Genomic DNA, 17,461 nt, shown 5'->3' on the forward strand with positions numbered 1-17,461 from the left:
GCAACTTAGCCAATATCAACGTGAAATATAGTAAAGAGCAAAGGATATATAGTGGGTTAAACTGTCTTCCTATAACTATAGAAACTATAGAAAATGTAAATGCAAAATATTGGATACAAATGCTGGAGTTCATGGAGCCTACATGTGGACTAGATAGTGTGACGCGTTTCCTCTTTTCTGCGCATAGAAATCTCCACCCCCCCCTCCCCATCTCCAGTCTAGTATACTAGTCTCTAAACGAGGAGGGGCTTGATATCGTGGAGGCTGGACCGCTGCTGTGTGTACATCCAAGCCAGTTCGCATGCATTAACGAGTGACAGATTTCAGGTAGGATTTCATTTTTTTTGTCATTACAAGGTATTTTTAAACACTGCTGTTTACAGGGAGTATAATTTGTAATTTTGAGGGCCGCGAAAATGTCCTACTTTACTCAATTGGGGCTTTGAATGGGCAGTGCTAATGGATTTAAAATAATTAAAGCCCAGATCTCTTTTGGCATTCTGCGATTTATGACATGATACTTCCTGTTTGTGGATTATTCTCGTTCTAATGCTAAGAAGCCATTTGTTTTTTAATGTTTGTTTTCGTTCAATTAGCTATGAATGATCATTTTCATTATAGGCTATCCACATTACCGCGCGCTATTCCTGGTGACTGATTCAAATTTGCACCTGACATCAACGATGATCAAGGACTTCTTTTACAATGTATATATCTTCAATTACCCCTTTGAGCTTCCTTAACCGATTTCAATGTGCGCTCGGATAGAAAATGTATCCTTCGTTGCAAGACTATTGCTTTTGAAATTAACTTGCTAGACGACCCGTGGCTCAGTTATCGGAGCTTGTGGAAAGACAGTCGCTTCCACGTTACGACCGGCGTATCTGGCAGAATTTGATTGGTCTTGTATTGGCAAAATCCCACTAAAGCCGAAAAAACACCATGACCAAAATCCTTCCATCCTCAAGCAAACATATTCCACGCATGCCTAGAATTTATCATTGCGTGATCTCTTGACATTGAGAACGTAAGAGACTGAGAGCCTTGTGAAAAAAATATGCAGCATCACGATATTTGACTTGAACTGACGTATAAATTTAACATGGGACAGGGACTAAAACTCACTTAGATTGGTCTTTAGTATTGAGGTCAATAAGGTGAAGTTTGGAAGAGTTATTGTAGCCCAGTGGGATGTGGTCGCTACAAAACGCATAATTTTTAGGACACTCTCAGAGTAATGAATTGGGATGCTTTCATTTGATCCCAAGAAAGTTATTGTCAGACATATTTGTCCCATCAAATTTAATAGACACTTCATGAGATCCTCTACTGCCCACTCTGCATGAATGTTGGGTCGGATGACAAGCCATGTCTCCTTATTCCATTTAGTGAATCAGCTTTCCCTGTGCTAAGGAGGAGCAAAAACAAGAGGCTTCAATAATATATGTCTGTCACTGCTGGTGACAGAACAGTGATAGACTTCCTCAGTATCAGATTGACATGTGATGTGCCAAGAAAGAGTCATGTTGAGACAGTGGTTTGAAAGGATTTGTGGTATCTAAATAGCTCTTTCTGTAGAAAGGATTTGTGTCAGATTGGACTGGGCACATGTCATATGAAATGTGGGGATGATACTAATAATATATTTTATAAGTGGTCCATACCCTTATAGTTTTACATACAAAATACTATAGAGCAAAGTCATAATACTGTTATATTATTATCAAGTTTCGCATACTGTGGATGTAGCCATCCACAATCTCTTAAAATCTCCCATAGTGATGTAACCTCTAGAAAGACTAGCTCAGAACTATAGATAAGTCCACAGTGCCCGTGATAAAATTGGTGGCACACACAGATTCCTGGAATTATATATAGGGCACAGTGCCCACGATGATGATGGGGACACACACAGATTTAGATAGTGCCATGCCTGTGATGCAGCTGGTGATGTCAGTTCCTCTCAGTTGCTTTGATACATATATTTCTCAGATCACAATTGAAATTCCGTCATCTCTGAAGTAGTTGTTCAACCTCCAAATCATCTATTCTAGTCACTTAGGCACATCTTAAAAGCAATTTCTCATTATTTTAAAATTATTTGGGTAAATTGACTGCATTTATATAGCGCGTTTTTAAACCTTGGTGGCATCCAAAGCGCTTTACAATTAAGCCTCTCATTCACCCATTCACACTCACACACCGACGGCGGCGAGCTTCCATGCAAGGCGCCACTCTGCCCATCGGGAGCAACTTGGGGTTCAGAGTCTTGCTCAAGGATATTTCGGCACATGGCCTGGGAAGAGTCAACCTTCGAAGCGCCAACCTTGCGATTAACAGACGACCCTCTCCACCCCCTGAGCCACAGCCGCCCCATTAAACAAATTGCCAATGCTCTAGTACATTCATGCAAATGATTATGTAGCCTTCATTTGTCTGCTGTTTCCTATGTTATCAATTGCTTATGTTATGTTCATAACAGAAGTCATTACATGTGTAGTCAGTGTAGATCAGGTAAACTCACTTCTCAGGTATGTATACAGGCCACCCCCGTCAGTATGGCGCTAGCTTTTCATTGGCGTAGCTGGTAGTAGTCGTGCTTGGGATGTCGGAGGTGGCGGGTTCAGGGGCGGTTCTACACAGGGGGCTTACAGGGGCCAGTGCCCCTGTAAAAATGTCCCTGGCCCCCCCTGAGCTGCCTTAAAAAAAAAGTAGTCATCACGAAACGAGGAAGGGACATTGCAGCCTTTTTTGCCCCAGTAAATAAAAAAGTGACAGAAACATATTAAGGTATTGAGAGAGCTGAGGAGCTGGAATAGGGAGAGCCAGAACCGTTTGTATGATTTAATGTAAAGCTAAATTAAAGTATTTAATGTTTAAATATCATTTGATTCCATTTATAATGTGACCCCCTGATTAAACACTTTTTTACGTTTGTATTTTTTCCTTTGTGCTATGCAATGCTGTAAAATAGTCTTTAATTTTCTGTATTTCATTTGCATAAAAAATAAGACACGACAACTGACCCAGGAGACTACAGAGCTTTGTACGAACATTGTTCCTGTCGTATGCCCGTTTGTGGATCGCTATATCCGTGCCTCAAGAAACTGACCAAGGAGGCTAAAGTGGTAGGAATAGTGCCCGTGTCTGTGATGCAGCTGGAGTTTATAGAGCTTTATATTTGAGCTGTAAAGTCAACCCATCAGCCTGTAGCCATGTGAAAGGTTCAACCGGCGGAGAACAATGCAGAATATTTTTTTAGCAAATTAGCAATTTTAAAACACCACCAAGGGATTGTAATACCCTTCGGAATAAAGTTAGGAAACGAAGTGAGGAATCAAAATGCAAAAAAAGCTAAATTTGGAACCGGTTCTAAACCAGTTCTCGATACCCAACCCATCTGGTAGGGTACCCTAGAGGGCACAGCATCACATTTTTTCCACAGGTAGGACACGCTAGAAGGGAGTTTATCACGTTTTCTTACACACTGGGCCACTGTACAGGACCCTTTATCATGTTTACAGTTTTTTACAATCGCTATGACAGTTTTTTCAATACCTTTAACAATTTTTCTAAACTCTTACCGCACCAACACACCTACCACTGTAGCAAGTCAAGGGGTGTGGGGTTTCCACAACAACAAGCGGAACAAAGACTTCAGCACACCCAGTCCACTTTCTGTGTATCAGGCCCTTTAATTTGTCACATACATCATTTTAGGCCATCCCACAAACAATCAACCCCCCAACGAGACACAGCCTGTCTCATTGAAGCAGGAAGTCCCTATATGGCTCGGGGGTGGATCCAATCATAGCTCAATGTCATAAAAAACAATAACATCAGATGGAATTACAGAAACTGCATTCATTTATGCAGGTATGTATCAGGTCTCACAGTATATGGATTATAGATTGTGTTTGCAATGCAGTTTCTTTTGAAGCCTCTACATTTTTGTTTTGTTGGGTTTAGAAAATGCATGCATTTTGTTTCTTTTGCTGCAGAAATTCAGAACAAAAAATGAATGACCAATGTCAGAGTAGCTTTATAGAATGTATGGTTACTGTATTGAAAAAAAGAAGACAGAAACATAATTGCTGCAGTAAAGGCTTCATTTGCGACAGGACACTACTGCAAGAAATATGCAATTTAGCTGCCAATTACAGTATTACCCTAGCTCTGGCACTTCTCTGAGCGCCACCACACATTCTAACTCCTCTCCCTTGCCCTTGTCCCACTCCTCTCACTTGTCCTGGTACTTGTCTTCCTCTCCTTTGTGCAGGTGTTACTGTACTGTATTCTTACTTTCTTCGTGTTTCTCTATATTGTTTTTTTCCACACAAGATCAGCACAAAGAGCTCTACTTTGCAGTATATATACCATATTGTCGTGCGATTGAAAGAACCCCAACATCATAGTGTTTCGTAGTTGGGAATCAATTGTAATTTATAGTATTTGCATAACTTCAACCAGCTTTTTCTCAGTATCAATGGAATAAAATACAGGGGATATATTTGTGTTTCAATTCACAATATGAACAGCTGTTCACTTTGACTTTAGCCAATAAATTAGGTTTTGAACATAGTGTTATCTGTTCTGACATACAGTGTTAAAGCGTTGGTAAATTGGTCCATAAAAATCGATTGTTTTGATCTTGGTGGAGCTTGTGTGTAAAAGAAGTTCAAGCATTTAAAATTTGTGTTTACTCTATGCATTTTGTGTCAAAGCAACAAGAAATTTGTTAATTGTATAGCCAACACAGGCGGATGTTCTGCTAACAGTGTCAAGAGTTTAGAAAACGTGTTAAATTTATTGAAAAAACTGTCATAGCGATTGTAAAAAACTGTAATCTACCATAGAGGCATCCAAGAGGACACTTTTGCTAATATGGGGGCACCAGGGAAATCCAGCGATTTCCACAAACTGGCATACGACAGGAACAATGTAGCCTGGCTCTGCCGACCTACGTACTTCCACTCAATTTGGATTTTGCTTCTGTACTCGGTCTGGCTGTTCAGTAGGTAAGTCAGATTTTGCAGGTTACTTTTTAACCGGCAGCTACGGTAGCTAGGTCTGTTACATTAGTGGTGAAGGAATTGGCTAAGGCGAACGCTAGCGATTGGTTATGGCAGATCAGAGTGGCTCTGGGCAGATCCAATAGTTTTAAACTTCAACAGAGTACCCGCCTACAAGGAAGTCAACGCTTGTCAATGGAGCGAGGCCAGACTCTCTGTACGAATGAAATGTATGCGAGTCTGGTTAGGACCAGGCTAGGAACAATGGGCCTTATTCTCGAACGCATTTAAGAAGAATTTAAAAAGGAATTTCTTCTGAATTGGATTTAGGAAAACATTTGGCATTCATGAAAGTTTTCTCATATGGGATTCGTTGAGAACTTCTGAAGACTTTCCGAACTCGAAATAGCAGTCTTAAATCGGCCAGAGTTGTCTCAAATGCGATTCCTTAAAAAAAACACGAGTAACAAAGGAATCGCATTTAAGAAAACTCTGTGTTTGAAGTGTTACTGAAGTTATGAGAAATCGTTGGTGATTGCGTTCACATCAACTCTACAGACTATGAGATTATCATTTAACCAATCAATTCTTGATATCTAAAATTCGAATTCTTGATATCAAGAATTGCATTTTGAATATCAAGAATTTGAATTTTGGATATCAAGAATTCATTGGAATTCATTAAATGATAAAACGGCTTGACATAACAGACATCCTCGGATTTAAATAATTATAATAATTAACCTTTCTTAGTGTGCACACTGTTAGATCCAGTGGAGAACAATTCCACTGCTCATTTTACTGGTATCATGTTGCACCTGTGCACCGGTTGTTTTTCGCTTGGACATAACTTGCATTCCTGTTGCTTTCCTAATTGTGTCGATTCTGACTGCACACGTCACTGCTGTTGTGCACGAGGACGCGCTTTCAACCGTTTTCAAGCGTTCATGAATTTGGCGGATGTCTTTTTCTTACGTTGTTTTTCCGAAGCCTGTAAGAAACATTTCAGAAGAAACTTCAGAAAATGTTCGATAATGAGGTCCAACGTTCGTTCAAAGTTTGTCTCCTTGGTCAGTTGTCTTATTTATGCGAATGCGATACAGAAAATAAAACACAATTTTCCAGCATTGCATAGCACAAAGGAAAAAATACAATTGTTAATGTAAACAAAGAAAACACCCCTTAGGCATAACTGTACATACAAGTGCTGTATGGAGAATTAGGCCTACAATTAGAAAAACTGGCTCAACCGTTGTGCATGTAATGACTTATTTTATGAAATAAATGGCTAGATGTGTGTGGTGGTAAGACAATTGAACAGAGAAACAATATAATTAGTGCTGTCAAACGATTAAAATATTTAATCGCGATTAATCGCATTAATGTCATAGTTAACTCGCGATTAATCACAATTAATCGCACATTTTTATCTATTCTAAATGTCCCTGATTTCTTTTTGTCCCAATCTTTTTTCAAATTTTAATGCTCTTATCAACATAGAAAAGTGGTTCGGATTGCTTTGTGCAAATATATTTTTTATTGAAAACAACATTGCAATCGCCTGGCTTTGACGAGGGGGCAGAGAATTCGCATCAGCTGTGTTCTTGGCCATCAAGTCGTATTTCAGATTGGACGTGCTGCGATGATAGCTCAGTTTACAACGACAAAACACACAGATCACTGGTCTTGTCAATAGAACCATTTGGCAACTTTTTAAAAGCAAACTTTCCATTCAGAATCTTATTGGCATCCATTTCGGCATCTCGCGCTCGTCATCCACTCAAAACGTAACGTTAGCCTACTACCAGAGAATATCTAATATCCGTAAACGGGCTCTGCTACTACTCTTTAGCCAGCTCGCAAGCCAAACGAGTGTTTGGCGTGCCTGTTGTTTTGTTTCCGGTCTAGCTAGATCCGGTGTGGTGTTGTAGTTTTTCTAACGTCGGTAGTTGTTGCAACAGCATGTGAAAAAAACTACAAAGTTTGCTAGGCCAAAAAGAGCGTTAATCGCGCGATAACATAATTGACGCCGTTAATTTGGGTTTGCGTTAACGCCGTTAATAACGCGTTAAACTGACAGCACTAAATATAATACATTTTGATCAACATAACATAAGCAATTGATAACGTAGACAAATGAAGGCTACATACCGGTAATCATTTGCATGAATGTACCACAGCATTGGCAATTTGTTTAAGTAGATTAGAAATTGCTTTTACAGTAAGATGTGCATAAGTGATTCAAATAGATTATGTGGCGGTTGAACAAGTAGCCTACTTCAGAGATGACGGAGAATTTCAATTGTGATCTGAGAAATAGTTACCAAAGCAACTGAGAAGAACTATCATCACAGACACTGCACTATCTATAATTCCAGAAATCAGGGTGTTTCACCAATATTTCACCATCAGCGTGGGCTGTGCCCTATCAATAAATTATACACTCACCGAACATACATACACACACACATATACACACAGATTCCTGGTATTATTAAATTATTAAATTACGCATATTATCTACGTTTACCTCATACTGTAATGGATCCTTTTATCCTACAGTAATTAAAGTCAAGTATTCCTTAATGGTTTGTCTTTACCCAATCATAAGCCTGCCATTTAGGAGGCCATTACCAAAATGACTAAGGATTATGTGAAGCCATCAAGGCCTCTGCTAACACTAGGTCCCTCCATGTATCCATCCAATGCCCTTTTAATGTACAATTATCATATTTATCAACTGCAGGTTATTCATTTTTGTTATTTACTGAAATTGAGTTTCCACAAATAATGTAATTTAAATTATATTTGAATTTGCTTTATCTGGTTTATTCAATTATGAATTGAAGAGCAATTTAATATTTTCTAATTACGTAAGGCATTTGAAGGCATGATTTTAAATAAATAGGTGCCAATGGATGTCATCTCAAAATGTAATTTAGTTGTGTTGTTTGTGTAAAACTAACCCTGTGGCTGAGGCTTCAGTTGTGGACGTGTCATGTCAGCTTCAAGACAGATATAGTGTGATGATAATGCGGTTAGACATTTCAGGGAGAGAATGTTTTTGTGGCTTTTATAAAATTGGCAAAAGAGATTGCAAACTAAAACAAAGCACACATTGCACTGACAAGAATGGCCAACAAGACAGATTAATTAAAGCCAACCTATCATTCATAATCCACAAAGGTGTGTTTCCGCCAATCTGTAGCCTATATGTGCGTTTGTTTTCAGTCTGTGTGTGTAGAGAAAGACAGAAGGTCAGTTTCACACCACTTAATTTGAAAGTGTTGTTTCTCTCAGCTGTTTCAATTTCTCTGCCACCATTACAACATTCCTGGATTGAACTCCCCAGGAAAACATTTAGGGGAAACACAGATTAGGGAGTCATCGGAGAGTGTTGTTGTTGAACCATACTAATGCATGAGTGTGCGGGAGTTGGAAACTTGAACACACCCTCTTCTTTCGCACTGACCCTGCCGTTGTGTTCCCTGTTTTCAACTTCTCCTATGTGTTGCTCAATGCTGTCTGTGTGATCTCAGCCTCCAGGGCTGCCCTCCACCAGCTGCTAGGGAACAAGAGAGAGACACTTCCTGCCCATTTCTATATGACACAGAATAGATGGAAAGTACTATAGCATAGTAGTAATACTCAGGTTAAATCTATAGATTTGTGTGTTTGAGTGTATGTGTGTGAAATCTATTGTGGTCGTACATTCATGCTGTCAAGAGGTGAGCTGAATTTGTGTCTTGGGAGGAATGGGCATGATAGGTCCCATCGTCGATGGGACAATTCACTCCTCAGTTCTCCTCATGTGCTTTTTACACTGCTCCCCCCAATTCCCCTCTTTCGCACTGCCAGATCTTTCCAAGAGAAATTCTAGTCGGGTCAGTAGAAAACAAGACGGATAGACTAATCCTCTGATATCACCCACTCACTTCATGACCTAGTCCTGGACAGCTACTCCACTTTCAAGCTGTTTATCATTCAAACCCACAACAGGAATGGTCACCACGCTATAGGGCCCAATCTTGCACCCAGCGTAATTGAATTTGTCAACGACGCAAGTATCAGTCCTAGTTTGCACTCGAAGCAAAGCGGACTTTTCCCTTCAAAGACGCACGTCGGTAAATTAGGGAATGACTTTGAGCTCTCGGGGGCGGTTCAGCGAAAAAGGGAGGCGTGTTCCGGCGCAAAGGTTCCCTGGTGCTATTTTGCAGTTTCAGAAAAACAATTCCGCCACTGGTCTTAAAGGGAATGTGAGATGACGCTCTGATTGGTTTATTGCACGTTACGCCCAAACCACAACCATTAATAATGTCTATAAAACTAAATATATATATATATATATATATATATATATATATATATATATATATATTATGCTATTGCTGTCTAACTTTTTTTTTTACGGATGCGCGAGAAAAATCTGTTTTCACACACACAGGCAATTTGCTTCTTCTTCTTGCTCGTGGCCTCAAAAGTTCAATTAATTTGCTAATTTAAATTTGCGCAACGTTTCCCTTGTTATTTACACCTGATTGCCTGTCGATGAGAAAGCCTACACTACATCAACTGGCAGTGACAATATTTGTGTGAATTTACCTATTCGCTCCTCGTGCTCTGTGTGGTGCTGTGTATTTACTTCCTTGCATATACTGTGCCAGCCCGACTGGCAACATACTGGCGTTGCTCGTCACAAAAGCTCTGATAAACGCACAGAATAGGGTTCGATTCTCTTGCTAGGCTACGTGTTTGCGCTGCTAGGTATCTCACGCTGCCTTGCGGGGCCTGTCACGTGACTTCCATTGAAAATGAATGGGAGGCAAAATGTATGTCTACCGCCCCCCCTAGAAAAAAAACATATGGGAAACACTGCAGTACTGATTACGTCTTGTGTTGGTGACGTAAAATTTATAACACAACCATTGCACAGTCAGAAGTCTGATAGTAGACTCCAGTGTGGTGCAGCTCAGGTCAGGCTAATAGGGCATAATGCCAGCCTCCTCATCTGTGGGTCAAGCGAGATGCCAGTATGAGCCAGCATACTGGGGCATCACTTTAATTAGGTTACCTACACAGGTCTGGTATGAGTCTTTAAGGTTAAGGGGTTGTCATGGCTACATTATTTACCTCATCAAGACTTTTCATTCAAGTAAAAATGAACACAATGAAGGGATATTTGGAAGGATTTAACTTTGCCTTGAAGATTTCTTCAGTTGGGGATGACTGGATTAGTTTTCCTTTATGCACTTCTTGTGGTGACGATATCATTGATCAGTGAGGAGTACAAGTTTATAGTCCTTCTACAGTTTATGTTTTTTTATAGAAGAAAGGGATAAACATCTCTGTTTTCTGTTATGGAAAAGGGCAGGAATGTCTTGGAAAATGCTTCCCTTGAGGAGAATTGATTATCTGTGGCAAGGATCAAGAGTCTATTCAGCTGCAGTTAAAAAGGAGAACAGTTGAGAAGAGCAACCGCTGCTCCTCAGGCTTTGAGGTATTTGTTCCCAGTTCTGACCCTCTAAATACCATGGAGTGTGTAGCTGTAGCCACATAATCAATGCAGCAAATGTACTGCAAGACGAGTGTCTAGTGTTTCGCCCATCTTCTGACCTACTCTACACTCGGCTAAACTGTTCTGAACTGTTACAGTACATGCAGTTACTAGGTCATCATGGTTCCCAGGCTCTTAGGGAGGGTTATGTATGAACTTTATTACACATCAGAGCTCTCAGTGGGCATGGGGCATTGAAGGCTGCTCATTGTGCTAGGTGAATGATGGTAACCTGTTGCAACCTGCCAGGTTATTTTTTCCCTGGGTAGTGGACCATTGTTAAAGCAGAATGTCCTCACTCCCTATGTTAACATTTGTCAATAGGTCTATATTTATCGTCTTTACAGGAATGAAAAGGACAGTCCCTTCCAGGCTGCAGTACAGTATATTCACAGCGTGAGTCTCTCAAGGGATTCAGATGAGACGTAAGACATGAACAAACACAGTGTTGTCTTACAGTTGCGTTTACACAATAAAGCTACATGCTGGGCTGTGCTGTTGAGACACTAGGTATTGGACCAAGTCATTTCTAGGCTGTGGTTAGCTAGGAGAATAGGCAGTATACTCCAGGACTCTGGTGATACAGTACACTATTGTCTTTCCCCCCTCATCAGCATTGTAGGAGGGGTCTTGACCTCAAAGGTCAGGGTGTGGAGGCTACAGGCCAAGCTGCTCACCATCGATCTGGTGTCCAGCTATCAAATTCTGCTGCGCATAAGAGTTCCAGTAAAGGTCCTTTTCCTTTTAATGCACCATTTCCTCATTATTTATACTCATTACAATGAGTCATCTACATGATTGACATACTGTGATGAAATTGGCCTTGGGCTATCATCCCTACTGCAACAGCTCCAAGGTCCAGGAGATGAACCCAGAGGTCTTGGTGATGAGGGCAAAGGCTCAATGGAGTAGTCACAGTTATTGGAGGGAAATAGACAAATACAGCCAGAAAATCATCTTGTAGTTCAACTACACTATTGATCTTTTTTATGGGAGGTTGACAAGCCAGTAGTTGTTGTCCAGGTCAGCTGAGGTCTTTTTCCTCCAGGCCCTGGTGTTTGGCAGCGGACTGCATGGTGGACCCATCCCTCCTCTTTCAAAAGCAGCAGGGAAATTACTGCTGTCCTCTGCTAAGATGATCTCTCTCTCTGTCTCTCTCCTCTCTCCACAGCAGATTGCTGATCCAATGAGAACAACTTGAGAACAGCTTGTCTCTCTCTCTCTCTCTCTCTCTCTCTCTCTCTCTCTCTCTCTCTCTCTCTCTCTCTCTCTCTCTCTCTCTCTCTCTCTCTCTCTCTCTCTCTCTCTCTCTCTCTCTCTCTCTCTCTCTCTCTCTCTCTCTCTCTCTCTCTCTCTCCAGATCCCAGTGCATCATCTCTCTCCCCCCTCTATCCGTGTCTTTCTATTGTACTGTCTATCCTTTGGCCAGTGAACAGTCCACCACCCTTCCTCATTTTGTCTCTCTCCCTTTCTCTTCCCCTCGTTTTCTGGCTGAACGGCTATGGCGTCAGCACCTTGACTCGAAGCGTGGGCCGCTTTGGCACACTCTAAACGATTTAACTTTTGGGACGGAAATGCATTTGGCTGCTGGACGCAGAGTGACTGTGTGTGCTACTTTAGCCCTGTGCATTCAGCTCATCAGCAGTAACCTTGTCTTAAGGGCAGCTGAGTACTCAGGTTACCCTCAATGGTGATATCTTCGATTACATTGGTCGTTTCCAGAAGTGACTAATGACATGGACTCTCAAACCCATGTAGTGATTTCACATGATGGGAAACTATATACAGCACACACTGATACCAGTTACCTCATTGTTGTAATATGGGCTACCATGCACATACAAAGTCAGATACTGTATAATTCTTAACTAATTTGCAGTCACTCAGTGTTTTTGCCCCGTCAGCTGATATAAACCAGACATCTTTCTTCTTCTTCCTCTGCTTGTGCTCAGTTGGCTTGTAGCTGCTTGTGTTTTCGAACTTGAACGTACTGTGTGGCCTACTCTTCCTGACAGAGGGCATGCATAGCTCCTCCATCCCAGAGAGCATGTTGTCTGAAGCAAAAGGTTGCTCTTGGCTGCCAGGCTACACTCAATGTGTACCATGTGGGCTGTTGTCAAATGATGACAGCAGGGTTCTTAGATAGAGTAGGAACAAACCCTCCATGGTTGATTTAATCCATCTGTATTACTGATCACTCCATTCTGACAGTCTTGTCCCATACTAGTAGAAGTAGCATGGGGCTCTGGGAATCTGTTGTGTTGCTTGTGCTGTTGCTGAAGCCCTGGTCAAAATCGTTAAAGGGGCAATTGACTGGGTTTTGGGGGTATTTCAAACTGTTCCTTAAGGTCTCCGAATAGGATATGTAACATTTGTTGGGTTGAAAATGGCCCGGGTGTTCTTCTATGCCCACTGACAGATCCTCTGAATTGTTCCCGGGAAAAAACCCTAGCTTTTCTCCTTTTATGGTGTGCTCATAAATATTTAGATTAGCTGCGCGCTGATTGGTTAGTTTTCAACGAGTGAAGCTGGGGAGCAAAAATGCAACATGGCCAACAGCAGCACTTGCTGAAACACTGAAGTTGGAGACTTGAAATAAAAACGCGCAAATAAATCTATTGTGTCTACACAACACTGTTTTCAACAGATTGACTATATATCATTTGAAATGATAACATTACTTGTTTCCACTCCTGTTGTTGAAGCAAACTGGATTGACTTGAGGCTTCAGTTAGCTAGCTAGCTCTAAATAACTTGCTGAAAAATAACATGACCAAGATCTGGACAAACATGCATCGTGAATTGTAGATTTACATTACACAGGTTATTTATTTAAATGAAACACAGTCAGGAACATGAATCAACGTTAGCCCCATTACCAATAAACTAGGCTAAATTATCACACATTCTACCTATGCTCTTGCGTTAGCAAGCTAAACTTGTTTACATTCCCTAGAGTCTAGGTGTTACTAGTAACAGTTACTAGCAATGCTAACGTATCCTGTATCAAGCACCTGCCTTTCTCCAGTTCTTTCAAATAGATTATCTAGACAGGCGTTAGCAATAAGCCAGACTGCTGTTCGTTTTCTGGCTATTTTTCGGAAGCTTCCCTTCTAATGCCGACTACAGCTAGTCTAGCTAGTCATTTGATGTGTGTAGAAACTTATTTAGCATTCTACCTGGTATGCTATATTATACAGGAAACGTTAGCATTGCTAATAACTGTTAGCACAACATCATACCGTCCTTATACCTTGCGGTTGCAATGAGCATACGGTCGGAACAGCCCCTCTTTCCAGGTTCAGCTTCCTAGCAAATCGTGCTTGCAATTGTCCAAGGTTGTCAAAACTGTCTTGGGTGAAATGTTCAGAGCAAATGAATGATTGAGTGTCGAACTTCGCCGGGATCTTCTCATAAGACAACAGCAGCCATGCCTGTTGAATGTTTGGCTCCTTGGGAAGACTGAGTGTTAGCCTTCCCTGTACAGCCTGGAACACAGCATTTACGACCGTGGTCCATTTTCAATATCCTTGTTATAATTTAAAACGTTCTTCTTTGTAATTCCTTATAAGTACCCTTACAAAAAAGAAGTATACTTCAAGTTTATTTTGTAAGTATACTTAGTTTAAAAAGTATACTATTATCATGTTACTTAAAGTATACTAGCAGTGTACTTATTTATATACTTTTTTTGTACTAAGTAAACTGAATTGGCCCACTTTTTAGGTCATTTAGTACACTTTAACGTACACTTGTAGTGTATTTCAAGGTTTACTTTTGAAAACTGCAAAGTAGCCTGTGTAGTGCACTTTCAGTTCATCAAGTATACTTCCTAAAGTACTTCAAAGTATACTTTGGAATACTCTAAAGTAACCTGTGTAGTGCACTTTGAGTTCATGAAGTATACTTCCTAAAGAACCTCAAAGTATACTTTGCAATACTTTCAAGTGCACTTTCATTTAATGTATGTATGTCAACAAGTAAACTTCTAAATGTAATTTTACTATTATTTACTAATGTATTTAAATGTTTATGGGCCCCTCAGATGCCTCAGATCTTGAGTCACTTGGCGAAAAGGGGGCCCTCATAATAGTTCATTGCAGATTCTTAGCTCTTCACTGCATATTCAATAATGTTCCTAGAATCCAGCTGTTCTTATCAAATGTAACAGTCATTTAACTCATGGTTACAATGGTAAACCAGCACAACAATGACAATTACCACGCAACAAAACTCTACATTCTAAGCAGACACATTTAAAAAACGCAATTCATGAAGTTACATTTGTATTTCGAACAAACGGCAAACTTATCAGCAAATTTTAACACTAGTTACCGCCTTGCATCATGGGAATTGACTAGCCAATGAGCCACACTATCTCCATTATTTCACGTCGTTATTTGATTCTTCAGTCAGTTTGACAGTATAACCTTCAAATTCTCAAGTAGCTTTTTCGTTTTTTCCCATTAATACTCCAATTGATAATTATTTGTATAAGAGTATAGGGTTTCAGAATGTTTTAGCAGTAATTAAGGTTACAGCTTCAGTAACAAAAAAAGATTAAATGTGCAATGCATTAGATGTTCATAGACATGAATAATTAGAATGAGATGGATCTAAAAAATGTAACCTGTAATGTACTTTAAAATTATTTTGACTGTTTTTGCTGTATAATAATAGAAAACATACATCCTACTCCAGAAAAAAATGTATACCATTTTCTGTTTCTAAGCATACTTTCTAAAAGTATGTTATTGAGTACGTAGTGAAGAGCTACGAATCTGCAGTAAACTATTATGAGGGCCCCGTTCTCGCCAAGTGACTCAAGATCTGAGGCGTTTGAGGGGCCCATAAACATTTTAATACATTAGTAAATAATAGTGAAATTACATTTAGAAGTTTACTTGTTGACGTACTTACATTAAATGAAAGTGCAATTGCAAAGTATACTTTGAGGTTCTTTAGGAAGTATACTTCATGAACTCAAAGTGCACTACACAGGTTACTTTACAGTATTCCAAAGTATACTTTGAAGTACTTTAGGAAGTATACTTGATGAACTAAAAGTGCACTACACAGGCTACTGTAGAGTATTCCAAAGTATACTTTGAAGTACTTGAGGAAGTATATTTGATGAACTGAAAGTGCACTTCACAGGCTACTTTGCAGTATACAAAAGTGAACTATTTTCAAAGCATACTTAAAAGTATATTAAAAGTAAACTATGTTCTAAGTATACTTCTTAAAAGTATATTAAAAGTGAACTATTTTCTAAGCATACTTCTTAAAAGTATATCAAAAGTGAACTAAAAGTGTACTATCCATATTTTAGTACACTTATAGTATACTTTAATATACTTATTTTTTGTAAGGGTAGCCTACACAGAGGAGCGCGCAGCTAAACTAGTATCGGAGATAGACGATACCTCGGGCTGGTCTGGATGTAAATTCGGGGGCGTGACAAAGATACAGACCAGAGCCAATAAGAGGGCGATCACCGGTCCTACGTAGGACCGGTAGCTTTGTTGAAAAGCTAGCGTTTTACAGCCACATTTGTTCTTTTTGAGATTTGAATAGGAAAGAGGTGTCAATGGACTTTGATATTCACGGTATGTTCAGTTTACCCACCGAACTGTCGTTATTCAACTATGACAAGGTAAAATCGGTTTTGCAGTCAATTGCCCCTTTCAGGATTTTGCTCACAGATCTGATTTTACTGTAATCAGAGAACAAGAAGTTGGTTGGTTGGTTAAGAAATTGGTTTTAGGCAGTGCTGTTAGTACTGTAGCTACTGTGCATGCACAACATCTTTCCTTTGACTTTGAGTGTCTTTTGGGTTGCTGGTAAGCAATGGCCACCTATCATGTTACTGTATACTTTAGACACTTCAAGACCTTCTGTTCTCTTGTTCTGCTGCAGTTATTGTGATGAAAAATTGATTGGTCACTCACATTTTACTTTAATGCTTAATCTCATATGTACAATGTCCAATACAAGCATTTTATGTGCTTTTCCCTGTGAGAACCGTTCTTATCATAATGTTAAGAATACGATTTCTGTGCCATTCAGCACGGACGCTGTTCTCTGGAATGAGATCAAATCCGACGTGTTCTAGGCAGTGACCTCTGGAGTGTATCTAACCTCCTCCACTCTGCACCATGAACATCCTCCAATTATAAATCCCCTTCCTCAATTTCCACTCCAATCATGTCTGCTCATACTGTATGGCCCTCTTTGATCCTGTCTCGGAGACATGCTGCTCTTAACTGGGTTCAGTATTGATGGGAGGAAGCAGTGGCAGGACTTGGAGCTTTTTCCACATGTGCTGAGAGAAGACAATTCAGCAGAAATAGCACAGTTAACATGGGAATGAGCATTTAACAAATTCCCAAATTGCTGTATCCGGTAGATAAATATTTTTAGTATAAGAATATATGGTGTGCCCCTCAATCATGTGTGTAGAAGGGTTTACATGATCACCAAGGACTCCGACGGTATTTTGGCAGGATCTGTAGGGGTGTAAAATGTATGATGGATCATGCTATTTCAATTTTCACAAATTCCGATGGCAACCATTTTTCAAAAAGAAAATTAATCACTGCACGCATTCAATCATGGTTGGGAATTAATCATTAGTTACATAAATCCCCAGTCTGTTGCTCTCCCCCACACACTCATACATGAGACTTGCACACATGAACATGTACGGATTTATGTTCACTGTCGCATCAGTTGTAATCAAAAATATATATCGAACATAAACAGACATTTATCTCACGAAGATTTAGCAACTTTAAACATGGTTATATCTATCCTATCATTGCATGCCGCAAATGTGCTTCAGTATTCTACAAACTGCATAACTTAATTGGCATGGAGTGACAGTGACTGCACT

General features: G+C 39.9%; 1 protein-coding gene across 1 annotated transcript in view; it reads left to right on the forward strand.

The window, feature by feature from the left end:
- Positions 1 to 256: 256 nt before the first annotated feature.
- Positions 257 to 17,461, forward strand: part of tln2b (talin 2b) — a 90,167-nt gene continuing 72,962 nt past the window's right edge. Inside the window, exon 1 of the mRNA XM_084671983.1 lies at positions 257 to 327. The gene's annotated coding sequence lies outside the window, so the exon portion shown is untranslated. The remainder of the gene's footprint in view (positions 328 to 17,461) is intronic.

The sequence above is a fragment of the Hypomesus nipponensis genome, chromosome 14 (assembly GCF_054491055.1).
Source record: "Hypomesus nipponensis isolate SF chromosome 14, ASM5449105v1, whole genome shotgun sequence".
In the NCBI taxonomy this organism is placed as follows: domain Eukaryota; kingdom Metazoa; phylum Chordata; class Actinopteri; order Osmeriformes; family Osmeridae; genus Hypomesus; species Hypomesus nipponensis.